The following is a 10,341-nucleotide window of genomic DNA, read 5'->3' as shown; positions in this document are numbered from 1 at the left end:
AAGAATATAGATTGCATAAGCTCAAAGGACTTCATTTCTGCAATGTCCTACAGTCCCTAAGTCTAGGTCTCCAAAGCCTATGCTTTGCAAATGAGATATAGGAGTTTCTTGTGGTTGTACACAGACCAAAAGATTGAATTTTGTAACGACATTTCCTGGCCGAACTGCAAGGACACGGCCTCCAAAGACAGCAACAACGAACACCGCATCTGCATTGAATTCATGTAAAAATTTAGTAATAAGGTGTCAATTGTATACAGTTTTGCCAAAAAATTGTTGCAATAAATAGCATGTTTTTAGGTGTTGTCACCTTCCCGTGGAGATCCTCACTCAAGTTCAAATTACTCCCGGGCTTCTTTAAAACCCCTTTTCCATCGGCCCTACGAAGTGTTTTTTTCAAACCTGGGGTTTAAGCCCCTTTTCCCCCCCTTGCATCCCCCATAAAGCTCACACTAGCCGTGTTTTTAAGCCCCTTTCCATAGCATTTCCACAAGGCTTTTAACCCCGTTTCCTTTTAAAGCTTCCCAGTGCATTCCTACACAAGCCATATTAGTAGCTTTTAAACCCTCTTTTCCATTGGTTCTCCTTAAGTTCACTCTAACCGCCCGATTCAAATACCATCTTTCCCATTTCATCTCCCACAAGCCATTTTACCTTGGGGTTTTTCTTAATCCCCCTTTCCGTGAAGATCAATTGTATTCCCGAAACTTCTACGAAAAGAAGGGGAGTTCATAAGTTGCCATTTTCAAAGCCCAAATTCTACAAGAAGGTGCATTGGTCAAGGAAGCCCTATTCCAAAAAGGGAATTGCGCGTGCAAGGGAGACGGGCCAAGATCATAAGTCTACGGCCAAGGCAAGAAGGTTGAATTCACGATGGCCCTAAGAAGGCACAAGGCGCAACCGTAGAAGGATCATCTCCTAATATCCATGTGGACATTTCACCACAAGTCCAGGTTTTCTTCCTAATTTTGTTTACGTCGTAATATTTCAATTGTGCATGATTCATTTACGGAAATTAGGATGCACTTTTTGGATTGAAATACCTTGGCTAAATTAAAGGAAATAACTTTGATCAAAGAATCCGTCATTTGTATTAAATGAATGAAAAAGAAGAGCATAAGATCTCTATGTATTGCAAGCAAGTGGTTTTTATGCATTGTAAAGTAACGAACTTAGATTAACTAATGGCCATTTTTACAAGTCCAAATAATGATAGTACACTTCAATTTTGCATGGAAAGAATAAATTGCATGTCGCATTATTAGGCATCTTTCCTTCGAAATGATTCATTAAAAGAAGGTTGCTAATCATCCGTAGGAATTTGCAAGGCACGAAAAATGGTTCTCAAGCTGCATGAAGTAAATTAAACCCTAGTCAATTGCCTTAAATGTCAATCAACTATGTAAATAGTTACGAAAGGTTGTGTAATGCTCATTCAGCATACGAATATCTCATTTAGAAAAGAAGTTAGAAAAAGTTGCATGGTTCACATAAAACCCTTTAGCTTAGTAACATGAATCTTGATTGCATATTATAAAAGGAGCAATAAGAATTATGCCATAACCTAACATACACTTTGATCTTAAGCAAGAAAAGTAGGGTTTGTAAATCTACTCAAACGTAGACAATGAATCATGTGGTTACGAAAATGGTATCGTAAATTTCTTCAAGAATAGACAAGTAAATTGGTTTAACCTAAACACCTAAACCGCAAGGGACTTGTTAGGAATGGTTAAATCAATGCAACATATCCCAAGTGCTAACTGGGATTTAGCACGTTGAGGACATGACCTAATCGCTCTTATTGCCAAAGCTGAAACTCTTATACCCTAAAGACTTTCCGTCATTCACGGAATGTAGGGACAATAGGACACACTTGCGAGAAACGATCTAGGGTTTTTACCCTAAGGATCGCTCGCTAAAAGAATGAAACTCAATTTGGATTTGGACCTTTAGGACCGACAATATCGACCTAGTGAAATCAAGAACGGATTGTTATAAAGATACCCTAACCCTGGTTCCTATCTAATCATGATTTCGTGATTAGACAACGCCATTTGATGGGTAAAATAGTCCCATGATTTTGATGTGACACTCGCGCAATAGGTTGCAGAGTCGCATGATCTTGTGATTTGATCAAAAGGGAATGGCCAATTCCTCAGAATGAGATTGGCCGATTCTTATGCAAGTTTATCTTGCAAGAGGAGAAATAATCGTCGTGATATAGTACCTTTCTTGGGTAAAGTAACCAAGATACGAGGATTAGATATTTTCTTGGAAGCAAAAGACTAATTAGTAAATTGGAATAACATATTTACTGCTAATAGAACTTCAGGTATTAATTAAGTTGGATTAGTAGGGTACGGCCCTAACCCAAGGATATAGGGTTAACAAAAGAACCCTTGGGGATCTTGCCAAGTCGCAATTGATCCTGGATCGAGTATTGGATGCATTTGGAGAAAAAGATTCACTCCTTAGCAATTGGCCAAATAAACGACCACTGGAATTGGTTGTGCTTGTAACAGTTTAGAAAGCACTGTTTGCATTGTTTGCTCAAGGAACTAAAAGATGAAAAGATATCTAATGCTTCAGGTTGAAGGCCTGAAGGGAGAGGCAGCTTCAGTTACCCCCGACTGCCTGCCTGACCCTAACCAAGGGGGTTGTTGACCGCACCGGGAACGTGGACCGAACCCGCCGCGAGAGGTCTCTCCGTTGAGCTCTACTTGGAGTAGGAGGACGCTTGGGTGCCAGGGGGGGCTCTGGCCGTAAACCCCTCGCCTTCTGGGTCCTGCACAAGAGGCTAACGTGACTCGGGATTGGATCTCGAGGCCCGTGTACTAGTTTACGGGTGGAAGCTTGGAATAGTGATCCCTGGGAATCACTGGATAGCCTTCGGGCAGATTATGGACAAGCCTATGGGCGGAACTCCTTGTATTTCAAAGATAAATTGATGAATTTTTTTAAAAAAAGAACTTTCTTGATATTGTTTTTCTATGTCACATGATAAGATTACGTGAAGGAACCAGTGCTTAATAGGATTAATTAAAGAAGCTCATTGTTATATGTCAAATTAATGTGTTAGATAATTACATAACTAAAACAAACCGAGGAAAGTGCAGAGGATGGGCCATGGGTCCCCGTCCTACAGTTGGGTGGTCCCGGTTAGCTGGGAACTTTTCTCAAAAATCTCGAAGAACAGCGGGATGATCATCAAAACGAATAACGAGAACGATGACCTAGAGTTATGTCTTACCCAATTTACGCTGTTTTAGGGGAACGGAATGGGACTATGCCTTATGGCAGAGAGGTTGAGCCTTGCATCCCTCTCGTTTCCCATTCTCCTTGAACCAAGTGCAGCGTGAATCCGCTTCGGACCTGGCATTTCTGCGTAAAGTAGTTCGCTCGGGTCTGACGCTAGTTGCTGTTAACTAATGACCAATCATGAAAACTCTAATTTCGGTCGATCCTAAGTGGGAACGGCCAGGATACTTCCACTGTGTGGTAGACACGGGAAGGCCTAGATCGCAAAACCTGTAACATTCCATGGGAGTGCCGGGCGGAGTTAGAAGTAGGAGTCTAGTAAAGAACCTTCATGGCTAAAGGTATACACGGATGTAATTCCTGAAGAGTTAACAGAACTCCCGCTTCAAAAAGAAGTAGATCATGAGATCAAGCTAGTAATAGGAGCTGCGCCAATTGTGAAGAGACCCTATAGAATGTCTATACCGGAAGCAATTGAGCTGAAGGAACAACTCAAGCAATTGCTAGATCAGGGCTACATCTATCCTAGCAGTTCACGATGGGGAGCTCCAGTACTGTTTTGGAAAAAGAAAGATGGAACGCTTCGACTATGTATTGATTACAGAGGGTTGAATCAATCAACTGTCAAGAACAAGTACCCTATTCCTAGAATAGATGAGCTCCTTGATGGTCTTTAGGGTGCAAAGATCTTCTCCAATATTGATCTCAGGTCTGGTTACTATCAAATAAGAATCAAGGATGAAGATATCCCAAAGACGGATTTTAACATAAGATATGGACACTTTGAGTTTCTAGTTATGTCATTTGGGCTTACAATTGCGCCTGCCACCTTCAATAGGTTAATGCAGGATATCTTTAGGCCATATCTTGATGACTTCGTACTCGTCTTCTTCGATGCCACTCTAGTCTATTCCAAACAGGAAGGAGATCATGAACCCTAACTTCGGATTTTCCTTGAGACAATAAGGTCACACAAGCTGTATGCTAAGATGACGAAATGTGCATTCCTCAAACATCAGATTGGTTATCTGGGATTCATCATATCAGCAAAAGAAATCTCAGTGGAGCCGGCCTAAGTCAGAAATGTTCTAGGATGGCCAAATACCAACAACTGTCAAAGAAGTACGCAGCTTTCTTGGATTGACAAGATGGTATAGGGCCTTCATCAAAAACTATACTTTGATTGCAGCACCTTTGACAGACTTACTGAAGAAGCAAACGTCCATTGCATGGTCAACTGCCGAACAAACTAGCTTTGATAGGTTGAAGTAAAGTTTGGTATCAGCACCAATCCTAAAACTTCTAGACCATAGCATGCTTGCCTTAGGATGTGTGCTCATGCAGGAAGGTCATCCTGTAGCATGCTCTTCAAGGAAACTGAAGAGCCATGAGAAGAATTATGCTACCCATGAGCTAGAATTGTTACCTGTCATCCATGCTCTAAAAATTTGGAGACACTACCTGTTGGGTAACAAGTTTACTCTAGTGACTGATCATAAGAGTCTCAAGTGGATCTTTACCCAGAATGAGCTCAACATGAGGCAATGTCGGTGGATTGAAGTGCTAGAGGAGTATGACTTTGAAATCAAATACCAATCGGGAAAGGAGAATGTAGTTGCTAATGCACTCAGTCGCAAGGCATTCCTAAATTCCCTAATCTTGCAGAATCCATCAACGGCCAGATCTCTGGCTACAAAAATATCTATGCCAAACAACCCTATACTTGAACTAGCTAGAGAGGAAGCATGCCATGATTTGGCCTACCAAACAATGATAAAGGAAATATTTACCAAGGAGCAGAATCAGAAGTTGCAAGCTAAGTATCAAGAATTTTCCATTGATAATGGACTTGTCTACTACAGAACAAGGCTGTGTATACCAGCAAGCCAGTCACTTAAGCAGAAGATATTATGGAAAGCTCATGATTCTCCTTTCGCAGGACATCCTGGCTATGCTAAGACTCTTAATGCAGTTAGGAAGAGCTATCATTGGGAGAGGCTTAAAGGTGACATTCTCAAGTATGTCACTGAGTGTTTGTCTTGCCAACGTATCAAAGCCGAACATGTCACGATGCCAGGGAAACTGCAACCGCTTGACATTCCCCAAATGAAATGGGAATTCATCAGTATGGATTTTGTTGTGGGCTTAACCCAAGTCCAAGGAGGATACAATTCCATTATGGTTGTGGTTGACATGCTTACCAAGGTTGCACACCTGATTCCAGTAAAGATAAACTATAAAGCCTCTGACATTGCAAGATTGTTTATCAAGGAGATATTCAAGCTACATGGGTTACCTAGAAGAATCATTAGTGATCGAGATTCTCTCTTCACATCACACTTCTGGAGAGCTATCTTTGAAGCTATTGGGACTCAACTCTGTTTTAGCACCGCCTACCATCCCCAAACGGATGGCCAAACAGAGCGAGTAAATCAAATCATTGAGGATATGCTTAGGGCATACTGCTGTCGAGAGCCGAAGAGGTGGATTCAATACTTGCCATTGGTTGAATTTGCCTACAATGCTTCTTACCAACAAAGTATTCAGATGACCCCTTTTCAAGCATTGTATGGTCATGACTGTTGAAGTCCCCTAAACTTCTTAGATCCAACCTTGAGGGTTTAAGCTTCAAGGTAGATGTTGGAAGAGATGGATGACCAAGTAAAGTCAATAAGATAGGACATCGAAGCTGTAAAGGATAGGTAGAAGGCATACGCGGATTTGAAGGTCAAGATAGAATATTTGAGGAAGGAGACATGGACTTCATTCATGTGTGCCCAAAGAAGAGTTCTCTATCCTTAGGAGATTTCAAGAAGCTAAGTCCAAGGTATTGTGGACCATACAAGATCCTCAAGTGCTTAAGACCTAATGCGTATAGACTGCAACTCCCTGAGAACCTAAGGGTTCATAATGTATTCCATATCAGTCTATTGAAGAAGTATGTACCTAATCCTAACCATGTACTTGATGACCAACAAGTTGTAATGCCTAGTCAAGGAGTCCTTGAGCTACGGCCTGATAGGATCTTAGATGTTAGGGAGAAAACAACTGAGATCCAGAACCTTGAGAGAATGCCTCGTCCAGTGGAAAAACTATCCTGAGGAGGATACCACTTGCATAGATGAAAGCAATCTCAACCATCAATATCCCAATTTATCTCGAGATGAGGACATCTCGATTCCTCCAAGGGGGAGAGAATGTAATATTTCCGATTCCTAACCCGCGTTCTTCATAAGAACCTCCTCTTGGTAGGAGGCCAAAAGGATAATTGTTGGAATTATGGTAATTTTTGTTTCAAAATTATCCCCTCTCCCCAGCCGACGGTCATGCTGGAGGAGAGGGAGAGTGGCGTGGATGATTAAGCTCCTCCCTGGAGCTCGTGCAAGGGGGATATGCCATGCACTATGGCCGCGTGGCACCTGGAAGGTCCCCTCCCTTCACCTATAAAAACCCTCGCTATGGGGTGGAGGGGAAGGAGGTGGAAAGGCTGACAGTTAGCAGAAAGAAGTACGAGCCGCCATTGACGAGAGAAGCTGAGGAGGGCGTAAGGTTGCGTCGTGAGGAGCATCTACCGTAGATGAGCCATGCTGCCATCATTTCGCCTTCTGCCGCTAGCTCTGTCTAGATCCGCCGCCGCCTGGCCACATTGGCTACCGTCCTCAAAAGCTCATTTTCACGCCACCTGCTACTGTAGCCAGAAGCCTTAGAAGCTTCTAAGGGGGGGGCTCTCTAAGCCCCCTTTCTCACTGCAATTTCCACCCAAGTCCATTTAAGACCCCTTCCCGTGGGGTTCCACCAAAGCCCTATAAAGCTCACCTTACCCTGGGGTTTAAAGCACCCCTTCCCGTGGAGATCCTCACTCAAGTTCAAATTACTCCCGGGCTTCTTTAAAACCCCTTTTCCATCGGCCCTACGAAGTGTTTTTTTCAAACCTGGGGTTTAAGCCCCTTTTCCCCCCCTTGCATCCCCCATAAAGCTCACACTAGCCGTGTTTTTAAGCCCCTTTCCATAGCATTTTCACAAGGCTTTTAACCCCGTTTCCTTTTAAAGCTTCCCATTGCATTCCTACACAAGCCATATTAGTAGCTTTTAAACCCTCTTTTCCATTGGTTCTCCTTAAGTTCACTCTAACCGCCCGATTCAAATACCATCTTTCCCATTTCATCTCCCACAAGCCATTTTACCTTGGGGTTTTTCTTAATCCCCCTTTCTGTGAAGATCAATTGTATTCCCGAAACTTCTACGAAAAGAAGGGGAGTTCATAAGTTGCCATTTTCAAAGCCCAAATTCCGCAAGAAGGTGCATTGGTCAAGGAAGCCCTATTTCAAAAAGGGAATTGCGCGTGCAAGGGAGACGGGCCAAGATCATAAGTCTACGGCCAAGGCAAGAAGGTCGAATTCGCGATGGCCCTAAGAAGGCACAAGGCGCAACTGCAGGAGGATCATCTCCTAACATCCATGTGGACATTTCACCACAAGTCCAAGTTTTCTTCCTAATTTTGTTTACATCGTAATATTTCAATTGTGCATGATTCATTTATGGAAATTAGGATGCACTTTTTGGATTGAAATACCTTGGCTAAATTAAAGGAAATAACTTTGATCAAAGAATCGGTCATTTGTATTAAATGAATGAAAAAGAAGAGCATAAGATCTCTATGCATTCCTAGCAAGTGGTTTTTATGCATTGCAAAGTAACGAACTTAGATTAACTAATGGCCATTTTTACAAGTCGAAATAATGATAGTACACTTCATTTTTGCATGGAAAGAATAAATTGCATGTCGCATTATTAGGCATCTTTCCTTTGAAATGATTCATTAAAAGAAGGTTGCTAATCATCCATAGGAATTTGCAAGGCATGGAAAATGGTTCTTAAGTTGCGTGAAGTAAATTAAACCCTAGTCAATTGGCTTAAATCTCAATCAACTATGTAAATAGTTACGAAAGGTTGCGTAATGCTCATTCAGCATACGAATATCTCATTTAGAAAAGAAGTTAGAAAAAGTTGCACGGTTCACATAAAACCCTTTAGCTTAGTAACATGAATCTTGATTGCATATTATAAAAGGAGCAATAGGAATTATGCCATAACCTAACATACGCTTTGATCTTAAGCAAGAAAAGTAGGGTTTGTAAATCTACTCAAACGTAGACAATGAATCATGTGGTTATGAAAATGGTATCGTAAATATCTTCAAGAATAGACAAGTAAATTGGTTTAACCTAAACACCTAAATCGCGAGGGACTTGTTAGGAATGGTTAAATCGATGCAACATATCCCAAGTGCTAACTGGGATTTAGCACGTTGAGGACATGACCTAATCGCTATTATTGCCAAAGCTGAAACTCTTATACCCTAAAGACTTGCCCTCATTCACGGAATGTAGGGACAATAGGACACACTTGCGAGAAACGATCTAGGGTTTTTACCCTAAGGATCGCTCGCTAAAAGAATGAAACTCAATTTGGATTTGGACCTTTAGGACCGACAATATCGACCTAGTGAAATCAGGAACAGATTGTTATGAAGATACCCTAACCCTGGTTCCTATCTAATCATGATTTCGTGATTAGACAACGCCATTCGATGGGTAAAATAGTCCCATGATTTTGATGTGACACTCGCGCAATAGGTTGCAGAGTCACATGATCTTGTGATTTGATCAAAAGGGAATGGCCAATTCCTCGGAATGAGATTGGCCGATTCTTATGCAAGTTTATCTTGCAAGAGGAGAAATAATCGTCGTGATATAGTACCTTTCTTGGGTAAAGTAACCAAGATACGAGGATTAGATATTTTCTTGGAAGCAAAAGACTAATTAGTAAATTGGAATAACATATTTACTGCTAATAGAACTTAAGGTATTAGTTAAGTTGGGTTAGTAGGGTACGGCCCTTACCCAAGGATATAGGGTTAACAAACAAACCCTTCGGGATCTTGCCAAGTCGCAATTGATCCTGGATTGAGTGTTGGATGCATTCGGAGAGAAAGATTCACTCCTTAGCAATTGGCCAAATAAATGACCATTGGAATTGATTGTGCTTGTAACAGTTTAGAAAGCACTGTTTGCATTGTTTGCTCAAGGAACTAAAAGATGAAAAGATATCTAATGCTTCAGGTTGAAGGCCTGAAGGGAGAGACAGCTTCAGTTACCCCCGACTGCCTGCCTGACCCTAACCAAGGGGGTTGTTGACCACACCGGGAACGTGGACCGAACTCACCGCGAGAGGCCTCTCCGTTGAGCTCTACTTGGAGTAGGAGGACGCTTGGGTGCCAGGGGGCTCTGGCCATAAATCCCTCGCCTTCCGGGTCCTGCATAAGAGGCTAATGTGACTCGGGATTGGATCTCGAGGCCCACATACTAGTTTATGGGGGGAAGCTTGGAATAGTGATCCCTGGGAATCACTGGATAGCCTTCGGGCAGATTATGGACAAGCCTATGGGCAGAACTCCTTGTATTTCAAAGATAAATTGATGAAATGTTAAAAAAAAGAACTTGCTTGATATTGTTTTTCTATGTCACGTGATAAGATTACGTGAACGAACTAGTGCTTAACAGGATTAATTAAAGAAGCTCATTGTTATATGTCAAATTAATGTGTTAGATAATTACATAACTAAAACAAACCGAGGAAAGTGCAGAGGATGGGCCATGGGTCCGTCCTACGGTTGGGTGGTCCCGCTTAGCCGGGAACTTTTCTCAAAAATCTTGAAGAATAGCGGGATGATCATCAAAACGAATAATTGAGAACGATGACCTAGAGTTACGTCTTACCCGATTTACGTTGTTTTAGGGGAATGGAATGGGACTATGCCTTATGGCAGAGAGGTTGAGCCTTGCATCCCTCTCGTTTCCCATTCTCCTTGAACCAAGTGCAGCGTGAATCCGCTTCGGAGCTAGCGTTTCTGCGTAAAGTAGTTTGCTCGGGTCTGACGCTAGTTGCTGTTAGCTAATGACCAATCATGAAAACCCTAATTCTAGTCGATCCTAAGTGGGAACGGCCAGGATACTTCCGCTACGTGGCAGACGCGGGAAGGCCTAGATCGCAAAACTCGTAACATTCCATGGGAGTGCT

This window comes from Lygodium microphyllum, chromosome 9 (assembly GCF_053477565.2).
Source record: "Lygodium microphyllum isolate KBCC chromosome 9, Lygodium_microphyllum_v1.1.10, whole genome shotgun sequence".
Classification (NCBI taxonomy): domain Eukaryota; kingdom Viridiplantae; phylum Streptophyta; class Polypodiopsida; order Schizaeales; family Lygodiaceae; genus Lygodium; species Lygodium microphyllum.
The sequence above is the reverse complement of the archived record's forward strand: the minus strand, read 5'-3'. Positions refer to the sequence as shown.